The following is a 17,170-nucleotide window of genomic DNA, read 5'->3' as shown; positions in this document are numbered from 1 at the left end:
GTCTTGGAGCATCCTTTAGTGAGTTGACTGGCATGCCTACACCACCACATATGCACGCCGCCAGTCCTTCTACAGTAGCCCCTATCGCCGTGACTACTCAGAGGCTCCCTTCGTCTGTTGCCTCTTCAGATCCTACAACAGACGTACCAGCAGCATCCTAGGCCGCACCTACCCCAGCTCAGACCCAGACCACTTCAGAGACGCTTCCAGCCACAGAGGGTCAGTCAGTACAGAGCTCAGGGTCAGATGATGATGGTGCCCAGTTTCATCTTGCTCCACATACTTCAGCGCCCGGCTCGTCTGCTACAGCCCCACCGACCGACCCTTAGGTTTTGGTGTTTGACGTCAAAGGGGGAGAGGGTTTGATATGTAGACTCAGGGGGAGCGACATTTAGGGGGTGCTAGTTATCGACATTTAGGGGGTGCTAGTTATCTAGTATTAGCTTATTATATACATTTTGAGTTTTATTTGTGTGATACACTATTACTATTATGCATTCGTGTGTTACTTTAATGCATATTATTATATCTATGTGATAGTGATATCTACGTAATTGTGATATATGACATGTGTGCTCTCTACTTTACATTATTTATATGTCATATCACTTGTCTTATGCTCATTTGCCCTTGCTTCCGCGTTTATACTCCAATGCAAATGAGCTTTATTACTTGTACTCATGCTTATTTCATATTTTTTGAGTGCATTGTGTTGGCTTGGGTCATATAAGATTGACTAACACTTTTGTTCTTATCGACAAAAACTTATATGAACCACGCCCGTCAAAAACATCACTCTTTCACATACTCGAGGTGGTATTGTCATCAATCACCAAAAAGGGGGAGATTGAAAGCATCTAGGCCCCTAGTTGAGTTTTGGTGATTAATGATAATACAAGATTACTATGACTAACATGTGTTTTGCAGAGGCAATTAAGTTAGGTCATGGTAATGAAGATCAATTGGGCAATCAAGGTGGTCATGCCCCTATGATGGAAATCGTTTTGGTTTTCAAAGGATGGACGACAAGGTTAAGGATGACTAGTTCTAAGTGTCGATCAGAGTTGGAGAGACACTTAGAGTAGTTTAGGACTTTGTTTTTCCTTTAGCCGTACTATTAAGGGGGGTATGGACGGGTAGCTTGACCTAGGTGAGTCTAGTGAGTTAGGTGTGGTGCACACTTGTTAAAACTAGCACTAGGTAGCTCCACAATAGCCCTATGATCCTTTGGAGCAAACTTCATTCACATATGATCGAGAGTTGGAAGTGAATGGAGGGTCAATTGCTGACCGGACGCTGGCTCCGGTGTGACCGGACGTTGGCCGCAGGGTCCGATCAATTCATTTGATCAAGCAGACTGCGTTCGGTGCAACCGGACGCTAGAGAGGTCAAGTGACCGGACGCTGAGAGGCAGCGTCCGGTCGACTCCAGTAAGGTTCTAGAGAAGGGAATCTGCGACCGGACGCGTCCAGTCAGTACTGACCGGACCCTGGGGGTTCAGCGTCCGGTCGAGTACAGTAAGGTTCCAGAGAGGGTTTAATGCGACCGGACACGTCCGGTCAGTGCTGATTGGACCCTGCCAGCGTCCAGTCAACACATTATCACTGGAATGCGGGTTGAACTGACCAGAGCATCCGGTCAACATGACCAGAGCGTCCGATCACCCCGTAGAAGCTCATAACAGTTCGTTTTTTAGGCTGCCTTATAAATAGAAGCTCCACTCGTGTGTGGAGTCACTTTTGCTCATTCCAACAGCTGAGAAACACGTTTGTGAGTGCCAAGAAGAGCAAGGTCCTAGTGAGCTGATTGAGGTTTGAGAATCCAAGAGAGTAGCCTCATTAGTGAATCAAGAGTAGCCAAGTATGCATCCATCTTCTCATTAGGCTTCGAGTGGTCAAGTGAGAGTTCGTGCTTGTTACTCTTGGTGATCACCATCACCTAGATGGCTTGGTGGTGATTGGGAGCTTGGTGATCACCCGACGGAGCTTGTGGGTGACCCAACTCAAGTTGTGAGCAGCTTTGGGTGATTTGCCGTGACGGAGTGTCGAAGAATCAACCCGTAGAGAGCACTTGATCCTTGCGCGGATCAAGGGGGAGCTACACCCTTGCGTGGGTGCTCCAACGAGGACTAGTGGGGAGTGGCGACTCTCCGATACCTCGGTAAAACATCACCGCGTTCCTCTCTCTCTATTTAGTTTGAGCATTTACTTTGAGCATTTACTTTGAGCAATTCAATACTTGTCTTTACATTCATAGAATTGCCATGCTAGAGTTCTTGAAAATGGCCATCACTCGTATGTGCTACTTCTTTTCGAAGATCTCACAGAAGACGATTGGCAAGCAAGAGCTGAGTGACGTACATGAATTTGTGGTGGAGACACAAAAGCAACTAGAGATGTGTTTACCTCCTGCTTTTTTTGATATAATGCCACATCTCATGATTCACATGGTTCATCAGATACAGGCGCCGGGCCCTTGCTAATTGCATGAAATGTGGTCCTACGAGTAGTTCATGTCAGTTCTAAGTTGATACATGCATAATTGAGCATACCCAGAGGGCTCCATGATAGAGGGTTATAGTACTGAAGAAGTCGTCGAGTGCTATCAAGAGTACCTAAAAGTATAGAATGGGATTGGTAAACCCGATTCTCTTCACAAGGGTAGGCTGCCTGGGAAGGGCACCAGTGGTAGAAAAGTGTTCATCGACCATGATTACAAAGATGTGAGTTAGGCGCATTACAGGTGAGTTGGGAAGGGCACTAGTGGTAGATAAGATTGCACACCCGGCTGATTATAGTCAGTGGCAAAGGTTCGATGAGAATCACAAAGAATTCAGCGATGACCCAAGGAATGTATGGTTTGGCTTGAGCACTGATGGAATGAATCCCTTCAATAAGAGGATGAGCGACCATAGCACTTGGCTAGTGATCTTGACCATGTACAACATCCCAACATGATTCTGTCAGAAGAGAAAGTACCTTCTCCTCACTATTCTTATTTTTTGCCCTGAACAACCAGGCATTGATATAGACGTGTTCCTCGAGCCTTTGATGCAAGAAATGGAGAGGCTATGGAGGCATGGGGAGCCAATGTATAATGCATTCTGAAAGGAGGACTTTATATGTAGAGCAATAATATTTGTTACTACCAATGATTACCCCGCGCTGTTTGCTTTGTCTAGACAGATCAAAAGGAAGATGTGATGCTTGGTTTGCTTGGATGGTACTACATGGGTGTACCTAGATGTATCCAAGAAGATAGTTTACCTAAGAAACCGATGTTTCTTAAAGACAAGTCACAAGTACCATAGCAAATTGTTCTTTAGATTTTATGACAACACCCGGGAGATTGAACCCTCTCCGGAGAGACGTCATAACAGAGAACACATGTACAGAATGGTGAAAAACATATGCATCATCTATGGAAAGAAGAATCCAGATGGGACGAGCAGAGATAGAAGCGCACCTCCTGTTGAAGGTGTACCTTTCAAGAAATAATCGATCTTCTTTCAGTATCTACCTTATTGGCTAGACTTAGAGGTCCCCCGTGCCATTGATGATATGCATGTGCAGAAGAATGTCTTTGAGAGTCTCATTGATACCTTGATGGACACAGGTAAGTCAAAGGATGGTTTGAAAGCACAGAAAGACATGATGTAGCTAAACATGATGCCACAGCTTCACCCGGTGCCTGAGGCTAATGGAAAATACACTCTGCCCACGGCGTGCTTCAACCTAACACCAGACAAGAAGAGAGCTATATGCACTTTCCTAAGGGGGGTCAAAGTCCTCACTGGGTTTTCAGCAAATGTGAAGAAGCTAGTGTCGATGAAGGACTTGTCAACAACACACTGCAAGGCTCATGATTGTCATGTGATGCTGATAGTGTTTCTACCTATTGCAATTAGGGCTATAAAACTAGAGTTCTTGAAAATGGCCATCACCCGCATGTGCTACTTCTTTTCAAAGATCTCACAAAAGACGATTGGCAAGCAAGAGCTGAGTGACCTACATGAATTTGTGGTGGAGACACAAAACCAACTAGAGATGTGTTTACCTCCTGCTTTTTTTTGATATAATGCCACATCTCATGATTCACATGGTTCATCAGATACAGGCGCTGGGCCCTTGCTAATTGCATGAAATGTGGTCCTACGAGCAGTTCATGTCGGTTCTAAGTTGATACGTGCATAATTAAGCATACCCAGAGGGCTCCATGATAGAGGGTTACAGTACTGAAGAAGTCGTCGAGTGCTATCAAGAGTACCTAAAAGTATAGAAAGGGATTGGTAAACCCGATTCTCGTCGCAAGGGTAGGCTGCCTGGGAAGGGCACCAGTGGTAGAAAAGTGTTCATCGACCATGATTACAAAGAGGTGAGTTGGGCGTATTACAGTGTCTTGCAGAGTACACAACTGATGCAACCGTATATTGATGAATACTTGGCTATCATTATGGCGGAGAGAAATGGTCGTTCGGATGATTGGGTCATGAAACAACACAAGCAACGACTAACTACATGGTTGAAGGACCAAAACATACCGCCTGGAGAAACCATAGACTCTATTACCATCAGTAGGTTGGCAGAGGTGCCATCGAGACAAGTGACATCTTGGAATGCTTATGACATCAATGGGTATACGTACTATACCCACGCAAAGGATAGTAAATATGTGAACCATAACAGCGGCGTTCGAATAGAGGCTCTCAATCGATTGGGGTGAAAGATCCAATACTTTGGCATCATTAAAGAGATATGGGAACTTGACTATGGAAGGGATATAACGGTGGCCCTATTTTGATGATGTTGGATCAAACAACACCAACTGAACGAGATCAGAATGAGAGTCGTAGACCTCGAGAATCTAGGCTACCAAGATGACCCTTGGGTGCTCGCTTCACGTGTTGCACAAGTTTTCTTTATGTCTGACCCACAAAGTAACCTCCCCCCGAAGAAGAAGACAAAGCATGTGGTTGCCTCCGGGAAACAACACATTATCGGAGTTGATGGCATGGATGATTTTGAAGCTTACAATAACTACAATGAGATGCCGCTATTCATAGACTTTTCTAAGGAGATCAGTGTTGTGGAAAAGAACCTACCCAAAGACATATTGCCATGGGAACGAAAAGGTGTCAAGGGGAAAGTCGTTACAATGGGCTAGCTAGTTGTTGAACGTGAAGTGTTTGTGTAAATGTGTGTTTGTAAGACTTCATTTATTCATGCGTGCGAGACTATATATTTATGTATGTGTGTAAGACTATATATTTTTGTATATGTGTGAGACTACATTTATGCATATGCGTGAGATTACCCTTTGCAATATCCAGATAAATCTATTTCAATATCCACTCTATTACTACTAAAACTTTATGAAATCACTTAACACTTTATGAAATAAAGAAATGGCCAAAATAAAAGTAGGAGATCTTGACGAGTTATACAACTTTTATATTCATCACCTTTAGAGCTGAAATCATTTAGTGGTTGAAAATCAGGTTTGAAGCTGTCATTTTCTAAAATTTAAAATTTGAACTGTTCAAATTTTGTCAAATAAAAAGATGACCAAAATAAAAGTTGTAGACAGTGTTGTGTTCAACAACTTCTATATTCATCACCTTTACAGCTGAAATCATTTATTGGTTGAAAATCAGGTTTGAAGCTATCATTTTTTGAAACTCAAAATTTGAATTGTTCAAAATTAGTGACAAAGATAGATGACTAGACTCAAATAATAGAGCATGATTTTAGAAAATTTTAGGAAAAAAATTATCACATTTGGAGTTAGTATGAGGGAAAAAAAACTAGTTACAAGTTTCGGCCACAGATTAAAAAGAGAAATCACACTTGTTCATCATTGATCATCTTGAACAGTTGTGATTTTTCTTTTTAATCTCTGGATAAAATTTGTAACTAGTTTTTCTCCCTCATACTAACTCTAAATGTGATGATTTTTCCTAAAATTTTCTAAAATCATGCCCTATCAAGTTACTATGTTGATTTGGTCATACTTTTCATTTGACAAAGTTTGAGCAATTCAAAATTTTAAATTTAAAAAAATGACAAATTCTAACGAGATTTTCAACCATTAAATGATTTCAGCTGAAAAAGTGATGAATACCAAAGTTGTATAACTCATCAGGATCTACAACTTTTATTTTGATCATTTCTTCATCTGACAAAGTTATAGTAAACATTGTTCATAAATCAATATGTTTCTCGTATAGTTCATAAAACTATGAGTCATATATGAGTTTGTGAACAATGTTTACTAATACTTGTCACATGAAGAAGTGACCAAAATAAAAGTTGTAGATAGTGATGAGTTAAACAACTTTTATGTTTAAAAGCATCTAGGCCCCTAGTTGGGTTTCGGTGATTAATGACAATACAAGATTACTATGACTAACGTGTGTTTTGCAGAGACAATTAAGTTAGGTCATGGTAATGAAGATCAATTGGGCAATCAAGGTGGTCATGCCCCTACGATGGAAATTGTTTTGGTTTACAAAGGATGGACGACAAGGTTAAGGATGACTAGTTCTAAGTGTCGATCAGAGTTGGAGAGACACTTAGAGTAGTTTAGGACTTTGTTTTTCCTTTGGCCGTACTATTAAGGGGGGTATGGACGGGTAGCTTGACCTAGGTGAGTCTAGTGAGTTAGGTGTGGTGCACACTTGTTAAAACTAGCACTAGGTAGCTCCACAACAGCCCTATGATCCTTTGGAGCAAACTTCATTCACATATGATCGAGAGTTGGAAGTGAATGGAGGGTCAAATGCTGACTGGACGCTGGCTCCGGTGCGACCGGACGCTGGCCGTAGGGTCCGGTCAGTTCATTTGATCAAGCAGACTACATTCGGTGCGATCGGACGCTGGAGAGGTCAAGTGACTGGACGCTGAGAGGCAGCGTCCGGTCGACTCCAGTAAGGTTTCAGAGAAGGGAATCTGCGACCGGACACGTCCGGTCAGTACTGACCGGACCCTGGGGGTTCAGCGTCCGGTCGAGTACAGTAAGGTTCCAGAGAGGGTTTAATGTGACCAGACGTGTCCGGTCAGTGGTGATCGGACCCTGCCAGCGTCCGGTCAACACATTATCACTAGAATGCGGGTTGAACTGACCGGAGCGTCTGATCAACATGACCGGAGCGTCCGGTCACCCCGCAGAAGCTCATAACGGTTCATTTTTCAGACTGCTTTATAAATAGAAGCTCCACTCGTGTGTGGAGTCACTTTTGCTCATTCCAACAGTTGAGAAACACGTTTGTGAGTGCCAAGAAGAGCAAGGTCCTAGTGAGGTGATTGAGGTTTGAGAATCCAAGAGAGTAGCCTCATTAGTGAATCAAGAGTAGCCAAGTGTGCATCCATCTTCTCATTAGGCTTCGAGTGGTCAAGTGAGAGTTCATGCTTGTTACTCTTGGTGATTGCCATCACCTAGATGGCTTGGTGGTGATTGGGAGCTTGGTGATCACCCGACGGAGCTTGTGGGTGACCCAATTCAAGTTGTGAGCGGCTTTGGGTGATTCGCCGCGACGGAGTGTCGAAGAATCAACCCGTAGAGAGCACTTGATCCTTGCGCGGATCAAGGGGGAGCTACACCCTTGCGTGGGTGCTCCAACGAGGACTAGTGGGGAGTGGTGACTCTCCGATACCTCGGCAAAACATCGTCGTGTTCCTCTCTCTCTCTATTTACTTTGAGCATTTACTTTGAGCATTTACTTTGAGCAATTCAATACTTGTCTTTACATTCATAGAATTGCCATGCTAGAGTAAGTTTGGAACATAGGTTGCAAGTCTGTTGTGCGTTAGATTAATAGAAATACTTTTCTAGGCACAAGGGGTCAATTGGGCTAACCGTAGGATTTGATTATTGCAAGAAAATTTAGAATTAGCCCAATTCACCCCTCCTCTTAGGCATCTTGATCTTTTCAATGCTCACAACTTTTATTGTTGAAATCATTTAAGGTTTCAAAATCTTGTTTGAAGTTGTCATTTATTGAAATCCAAAATTTCAACTGTTCAAATTTGGTCAAATAAAAAGATGATCAAAATAAAAGTTGTACATATTGATGAGTGCTACAACTTTGGTATTCATGAGTTTTTCAGCTGAAATCATTTACCCTTTCAAAATATTGTTTCAAGTTGAAATTATTTGAATTTCAAATTTTGAATCGTTCAAAAAAAAGTCACATGACAAGATGACCAAAATAAATGGTGTACATGTTGATGAGTTATACAACTTTTATGTTTACAACATTTTCATTTTATTTCATTTAATGTCATAAACTTGTAGTTGAAGTTTTAAAATTCAAATTTTTAATTTATGTTTTTTTTGTTTTCTATATTGTTTTGAATACAATTGTTTTTATATATATATTTTTGCATATATAGAATAATACAAAATATTATATTTGTGCATATATACAATTGTTTTTATATTACTTTGTGTTTTTGTGATATAAAAAATACAGAATTAATAATTAAATTAAATAGAAAATATTTATAGGGGCGGCTAGATCAGAAACCGCCCCTACAAATGCATTTGTAGGGGCGGCTGGATCAGGAACCGCCCCTACAAATCACCCTTGGTATATAAACAGGGGCGCTCAGGTGACAAATTGTTGGGCGCTCCCTTCTTCCTCCCGACGCCGTCAGGCTACCTCTCCACACCCCCGGCCGGCCTCCCCCGACGCCGCTGCGTCCCTCTCTGCACCGCCTCTCCGTCGCCTCCTGGACCTCTCCCGATGCCGGCGCCCCCTCTCTGCACCCCCGGGCCATAGCTCGACATCCCCGATGCCGCCGCCTCCCTTTCCGCACTACCTCTCTGCCTCTCCCGCCGCCTCCTAGACCTCTCCCGAGGCCAGCACCCCCTCTCCGCATCCCCGGGCCATAGCTCGACATCCCCGGGCAGCTAGGGTTTGCCAGATCAACTTCGGCAGGGGCTAGGGTTTGAGTTGTGGTGGATCAGCATCGGCGTCCATGCGACAGTGCGGCACCGATCCACTGTCCCACCCACGTGGCAGTGCTTTGCCGCCAATTAGCCACGCCGCCGCCTCCCTCGGTGGGCAGTGGGCAGCACCATCTAGAACCCACCCAAATCAACTACCATGGCGCGCCTCTAGTCCCCGTCTCTATGGATCTCCAGTGAGTCCTCTAGCACCCACCATCCATGTAGCGTAGCCATGACCTAAGTCCTCTATTTGCGATTTCTCTGTGTTGCTATGGGTATGAATGGATACTGAAATATTGTGTAGATTTGTAGGTTCATAGCCCTTTTGTTGAATTGAATGCAACGAACTTGCTGCATTCGGATTTGGTGATGGACTGTCTCTAACTCTAACCCCCCTCAAGCGTGATAGTTAGGTTCAGAATTGGGAAGCAATAAAAAGAAATGTTTACTCTTGTCTTGTTTATCTTACCATTTGTTGTTGGTGCTGTGGTCAGGAGGCTCTAAAATAAGCACCATCTGTGTATTGCTAGTTTAAATGATAGTGGCCTATGATGCCATCTTTATGAAATCACTCTAACAGTAGTTGTTTCCTAATTAGGGATAACATGGGTTAGTGCTAGCCACCTACTTCTACAAACAAGTGAGATCCACCTGGAGGTGTTCGAATCCCCTTAGCTAGATGCGTGGTCATTGAATTACAACCTTAGTGGCTGGACCAAGGTTCCCTTTCTTGCCGGTTACCTAGCTTTGGAAGAGCCATGTGAACCTATCCGAAACCTTGCCCCCTAGGGATAACGGCCGACCTAGAATTCGTCAACCTAAAGACCACCGTCTAGACCAAGAGTGGTGGGCTGGAAAAAGAGGTCATATTGTCATAGAGCTACTGACTATAAGACTGTAGTCCTGAGAGAAGGGGGTCTCTCTCGATAAACAAGGCTGAATTATCTCTTCTTTCTTTTTATATGATTTTATACGACTTTTTATAGAACTCTAGAGCTTGTGAAAGAACTTTTCTAGCGTAACTAATATAAAATCAAAAACATTATTAGTTTACTTATTACTCCTAAAGTCTTAATAAGACTTATATTGTCTTATTGGGCCAGCTAGGTGCTTAGATGGGCTAAAGACATGCATACAAGCTGAAAGCATTTATCTTATTTCAAAGTTCGTTGTGCTCTTGTTCAATAGATATTCTGTTGGAACTCACCTTTATCTTTAGAGATGATGATGAATATTCTTTAGTTTCATGGTTGACTAAGGGTGTCAATGCAAAAAGTGACCAACAAGTGAATATTTGTAGTTTTGCCGTACATTGTGATCGGATGTGGCCTATCACTCAATGACACAGGGTTTATACTAGTTCAGGCAATGTGGCCTACATCTAGTTTGGGTCGGTCAGTGACTTTATTTCTGAGCCTAGGTGCTCGATGTTTGCTGTGGGGTTACAAACGAGTGGGAACAAGATGGGGGTGTTAGAGGTCCGGTCGGACTCTGGACTGAAGGGCTGAGAGTGATAGGAGCTCCTATGTGCGCTAAGTATTGGAACACATGCTCTGTGTAGCTTTAGAGTTCTAGAGCTGTGAAGCTATTTGAGTGCTCAGAATGTCTCAAGCTAGTAGAGAGAGAGAGTCGGAATGATCCCCCCTTTTAGGAGAGAGTGCATCCCCTTTTATAGGTGAAGGGGATGGCCTTACAAGTTAGGAGAGAGAGAGAGAGTGTGTGTGTTTCCTAGTCTTGTTGCCCACGCCGTCGGGTACAAGATAGTTTGTCGGCGCCCACAATACTATTGACGCCTAGATGCATGTGGCTGGCTCCATCATGTTCTTCTGGTATGGCAAATATCGGCACCTACCATACTATAGGACAAATGTCGACGCCCACAACACTGTTCATGTTCTGACATGTCTGAAAGGTTGTAAAGTACCCCTTTGGCATGGCCTGGCGGTACTGTCCTATAGGTGTGCAGGGTACGGTCCTCGGTATTGTGGTTGACTTGAGCTCCTTGCCTTATCTGCTCCGCCTAATTCTTGGGTTCTCACCGAGCGGGCATCCTCAGTTGGTCGGTCCAAGTCGGCTCCGATCGCACCGGTCAGAGAAGAGCCATAAGCAGAGGTTTGGTGTATTCCCGGTCGGAGAAGCGGGTCGGAGTCGGAAGCAAGCGTCGTCCCCTCCTTGGCCAGGCCTTCTAGTTGGAGAAGCGGGTCAGAGTCGGAAGCGAGCGTCATCCCCTCCTTGGCCAGGGCTTCCAATTAGAGACTTGATCGCTCTTCCGACCTGTCGTTAGGTATCTAGGCCAGCCTAAGAGTTGTGCATTGTTTGTAATGTCGTCTGTTGGGCTGAGCTTTTGCTGGGAAGCGGGCCCATTAGGGACCCTGGGTTTATGAACCCGACAGGAGCCCCCGAGCCCCCTGGCGATTTAGGTAGAATCATCTAGGGGATCTTTTGTTTTGCTAGCGGGTGCGCGCGAGCGCACCCGGTGGGTGTAGCCCTCGAGCCCCTGGGTGATTTGAGTAGAATCATCTAGGGGGTTTTTTTGACTTGCTAGCAGGTGTGTGCGAGCGCACCCGGTGGGTGTAGCCCTCGAACTTACGTCCGACTGGTGAGTCGGTTGAAGGCTGAGTATCTTGGTACCCTTTCCTAGGGCCATAGACTCATGTGTTTCTGGCAGTCGGGGTGTTCAGCCATGTTTGTCCTTCTTGAGTCGGTGTCGGGTGACTCGAGCCCCTAAGCCCTGTTGGCTTTGGTAGGGGTTGGTCTAGTTCCATGCATTACCCTGTCCATGGTTTCCGCAACCAGAGGGGCTAAGCTAACGTCGCTTGCCTCGATGGCTCGAGTGACGCGCTCGGTGAGCTCACTAACAGACGCGTTTGAGTAGAATCTAGGTCCATCATTCATAATGGGGTCAGCATAGCCCTCATGTGGCATTCCACTACTCCTTAACTCGCCTCCCAGTAGATGCTCGAGTCGTTCTAGAGACTAACTTAGGTGGCCCACTGTCCTCCCCTCGATGGAGATTCTGTGTTCATGGCTCGAGGTTAGGATCGAACGAGAAGGACGAGATGACCCTGTCTGCTTCTGAGCATATCGGGCGACAGCTACTGGGGCTCATCTGTGTTTTCCCCTAGGCCCTATTTGACATGAGGTGGCCTCAAGCCCTTTGTGGGCCGGCCTTCGAACCCTGGTCGGTCGTTGCTCACGTCGAATGAGACAACTATTGCTTCGTGACGTAACATGAAGTGTTGTGATGCATTAATTGCATATGCAATGCTTTGAATGTATGGGATGAATGAATGATTGTATGAATGAATATGTGAATGCGTGTATGAGAAAGGATGAATGAATGATCATGCATCAGAAAATAAAGTAAGACAGTTGGTAAAGTTACCTTGATGACTCGAGTGATGGGTTTGAGGAGCTCTTATCGGATATGTCTAAATGGGATCTATGTCTATCATTCATGATGGAGATGGCGTAGCCCACATGGGGCATCCCACTGCTCCTTACCTATCTCTCGATAGTCGCCTAAGTTGTCTGATCAAATCAGGTAGTCCGTTGGTCTTTCCTCGACGGAGATCCTATTGGTGGGCCCTTCCAAACCCTGCCTAGGGAGGCGGAGGGTCGTTTGCATGCGGTTGTGCCTTGTTTCCTATGCCTAGGTTGTGGTAGTGGTGGGCCCAACCCAGGCCATGTCCTATTTTAACCAGGTGACATTTTGTTGGGCAGGGCATGTCCCATCAGTCAGGACGCGTCCCACTGTATGCCTATCCACATTAAATAGGGGAAGGGAGAGGGTTTTTGTCCCATTCCTTCACCTTTCTCCATCTGCCGCCTCTCCTCCTTCTTCTTTCTCACCAAGCTTGTTTGTACGTAGCGACGGTTTCTAGGAGAGAGAGGGTAGAGCAAGGGAGAGGAGAACTCATAGATTTGTTCATGAATCCAGAGCGCGATGTTGAACTAGAGGCCATCCAACATAGATGAGGCGGTGCTAGCCGCCTTCACCGAGAAGGGGTTGCTCCCGCTAAAGGAGGTGGCGCACTGGAGGGCTCCTATGCTAGGGGAAGTCGTTCCATGACCTTAGGCCAATGAGGTTGTCTCCTTCCTCGCCTTCCATGAGCGTGGGCAAGGATATCCCTCACACTGGTTCTTGCGTGGGCTTCTTAACGAGTGGGGCCTAGAGCTGCAGCACCTCAATCCGACTAGGGTGTTGCACATTGTTGGTTTCATCACTGTCTACGAGGCCTTCCTCGAGATGGAGACGCATGTGGATCTCTTCTAGTGGATCTTCACTGGGCAAGCCCTGTTGGAGGGGAAGCCACCTAGGACCGCACTGGTTGGGGGCTTCGCCTTGCAGAAGAAGCTGAGTCCATCGGGCTCCTACCCTGCATACTCCCCTTGCAACTCTAATTGGGGGTGGCATGGGGAGTGGTTCTACATTAGGAACCCAACGGAGGCACCGCTCTCGCCGTTCACTGGAAGAAGGTTGGAGAGGCATGAGAGCTAGTCTTGGGGGCCCTCTAGTCAGTAGAACAAGCTAGATGTCATCAAGGTGGAGCTTCAAAAGCTGGTGTAGCACGGCCTCAATGGGCTACGAGTGTTTCACATCTTCTTCTTCCGTAGAGTCACCCCGCTAGCGGAGAGGAGGTGGCCGATGTGGGCCTACTCTGGTCTAATAGATCCTGACCATGCATCACTGGAGGAGTTGGCGAAGGATGAGGTCTGAAGCCGACTTGATCGGGTGCTACAAGTGAGGGACAAAGAGTCCCTTGAAGGAAAGCCTAGACCTCTTCACGTTGCAAAGCTGTCCAATCTGGTGTGCTTCCTTCTTCTTATGTTGTGTCCTTTTTCCTCTTGACTTTGAGTCAACTATTTTGTAGGGACTCGCGGGTTACAGATCATGGCTGCACCTTCCGAGGGGGCCAGAGGGCGTAGCTCGGCAAGCTGCTCTGAAAGAGGCAGTGGTTGCCAAGAAGAAGAAGAGAGCTGAGAAGGCTCGGAGGAGTCATGAGAAGGAGAAGGAGATCACCCTGTGGGTGTGGGCCGGTGTAAACTAGAGCGATGTGGAAGCAGAGCTTGAGTTGGAGGAGCCCACGGAGATGGGTGGTGACGCAAGCACCTCAGAGGATGAAGGAGACCAGGGAGTCATTGTGACCTCGATGGAGCATCGTGAGCCTGTGGCCGTGTCCATCAACAATGGGCAGGATGCAGAGAGGCACGACGACGTTCCCACATCAAGGAAGTGCGCCACGAGCTCAGACGCTGCCATCGAGCGAGAGGCAATGCGAGCACGGTTGTCGTGCCCTTCGGAGGCGTCTTTTGCTTCGCCCCCTGCTGCTTTGAGCGTGGTGGGGCACACCAGCCGGTCGGAGGAGCGTGCTCGTATCCCCACATCTTTGGGGTCAGTGCATGCGTGCGACCCACAATGGGGAGATGCCCCATCAGTTGTCCCGGCGGGTGCGCCACGCGCTGGTGGTCGTGGCGATTCGTGGGCCAATCGAGAACCAGCCAGGTTGGCTCCTCCCTCAGTCGATATGAGGGGGCACGGGTCGTGACCCATGAGTAGTCCTCATCTAGCCGGTCGAGGCTTTAGGGCCCGGCCCCTTTCATCTAGGTATGTACCTATGTTACTTTTAATCTCATAGTTGAGTTTTTTAGCGTGACTGACCTATACTTATTTGATAGCGGCCAGGGACTGATGGGACTAGGCATCACCCTGCCTCCCATGCGGGAGGAGTGGAGACCTAGCCTATAGCGAGTCACAATGAGTAGTGGGGAAAGCAAACTGGCAGTGGTGCGACCTTCCCTTCTGGGGGTTGCGTCCTCCTGGCCAGTCATGAGTACAGCGTCAGCGGCACCGGCGGTGATGGCGGTGATCCCTATGGTGACAGTGGAGGTTGGGTTGGAGGTGACCCTTGCGATCCCTCCCCTAACAACCATGGAGGATGTAACACCCTAAAATTAGCTACTTTCTAAAAAGAGTAAAATGATTTCTGTTAATTGTTTTGTGCTCATAAAAACATAGGTAAAAGAAAATTTAAAATCCAACATAAGGGTAGCAACATATTTGCGCATACATGCCGTTGCATTAGTACTTTTGTGATGAGTGGTTTGGAAAATAAATTCAAATCTCAATCTTCAAAATATTATTTTCAAGTAGTGGTTTAAAAAGAATTTGAAAACTTGTAAAAATAAAAGTTAGATAAGATGATTTGTTTTCAAAATACAAAGGCTTGGAAAAGGTTTTAAGATGCGTTCGAATGATGTCTCTTGGAGCTTTTTCGGGATTAAATTCCTATTTCTTAGAGCTTTGTCTTTTTCCTCGATCAGTGCAAAAAGTCTTTTTGAGAGCTAAAACCACTTTGGTTGTGTTCCTTATTCTTCCATCTATCCCTAGAAATTTTTCTAGTATTTTTTAGAGCTCAGAGATATTTTTCGGAGCCTAAATAGTAATTCCCAATTTTCTGTAATTATTTTAATTCCGAAAATCAATAATTGCTAAAATATCTCAACTTTTCAAAATCTTCCAACCCTGCGTATATATATATGCCGACGTAGCCCTCGATGCGCTGATTCCGAAAGTACAGCCTGTTTCGTGAGCTGCCACTCATATTGCCGTAGATCGGACGTCGAAGTTTGGCACAGCTTGGTTTCCGACGAACTCTTCGGCGAGATTTTTCGGCCAAACCATCGTGTTCCGGCATCAACCACCACCACCACAAGGTAGATCTCATTGTTCTCTACACCATAGTGTCATTTTCTTGAATCCATCACCGTTTGACTGTTTCCCCTTCGTTTTCCTTTTTCCTGTCGTTTTTCGGCGAGCTCATCCATGGCCGGCACCTTCTTTCTCTCTCTCCAGCCGAGGAAGGTTCCCTTGTAGTTCGCCATCCACCACCACAGTATGGAGCCCAGCGCCCAACCCCAAGGGCCCCCTAGCAGCCTTGCTTTTTCCCATGCCCCCTGCGCATCTCGCAGTGGAGGCTGGCACAGGCAGTGCCGTCTGCGGTGCTTGCTCAGGCCCCGACCTGCGCGAGCTTGGCTTGGCGCCTGTGCCGTGGGCGCGCCACGCCACCGTCAGCAGCGACTGACCGGTCGCCCCTCCTTGCTGGCTGAGGCCCCTCCCTTCCCATGCAAGCCGGCAGCAGCAGTCAACCATGGTCACATCGGGATGAAGAAGAACAGAGAGGTAGAAGATGCAACTATGTACGATTTTGCTATCCAGTTGTTAATCTCCGCCGTTTAATCGTTTTAGCTCCGTTTCAGTTCATTCTAGTTGTGTTAGTTTCGCATTGTCGAGTTCTACACACTAGAGTTATTAGTTTTCATATCACATGTTTATGAATTTATTTTATTAAAATATTAATTATGTCTATAATTAATTAATCGCTGATTAATTAAAGTCGATTTAGGTTTTTTATTTCGATTCGATTGCGCGAGTTTCATCGTAATGTGTGATATGTGTTAGTAGTGTCATCCAATATAACAAATGTTTCTGAATTTTAATATAAGGTATTAATTTAATTTATATTTATTCAATTGCTTTTAATTAAAAGCAACTACATTGGGTTAACTTTGTTCTTGTCATGTTAAATCGTGCCAATGTAAGGTACGTGTTAGTAGCAATGTTTATCACGTCCCATGTTCATAATATTATAATTTAAATATTAATTTAATTAATGATTACGTAAACTTGTTTCTAAATAACAACAATCTAGGACATTATCTACCTTTTATAATTACTTGTTAATTAATGTCAACTTAAATATGTATTTATTAATTATAATTTGCTTAGTTTCAACATGATTTATATAAAGTCAGTTAAGATGCTTTCGCATGCATTTTTCTCTTGCAAAGTTAAAGTTAATTTGATTAAATGATACGTGCATGTTTATGTATAAAATATGACTAGTTCAACTCGGCTTTTAAAATAAAATGTTATTTTATGTAATCTGAATTAATATGCTTCATATATTTTTGCTCAACTAAAATAAATCAAGCATATAGGCTTTTTCTCTCTTTTGTAATATAAAATCCCGATAGTCGTTTCTTTTTAATAATAGTTTCATTATCGGTGATTCTTGCGTTCCCGTGATTGTAGCGACGATCCCACTCTTTTAGTATATTGTTTTATAAGCAAAATCTTTCGGTAGATGTATCTTTTCAACCGTAGCTCCGATTAGCTTGCCTCTTGCGACTGTGTGTTCGTAGCGATGTGTAGAATCGT

Source organism: Miscanthus floridulus, chromosome 1 (genome assembly GCF_019320115.1).
Source record: "Miscanthus floridulus cultivar M001 chromosome 1, ASM1932011v1, whole genome shotgun sequence".
Taxonomy (NCBI): domain Eukaryota; kingdom Viridiplantae; phylum Streptophyta; class Magnoliopsida; order Poales; family Poaceae; genus Miscanthus; species Miscanthus floridulus.
The sequence above is the reverse complement of the archived record's forward strand: the minus strand, read 5'-3'. Positions refer to the sequence as shown.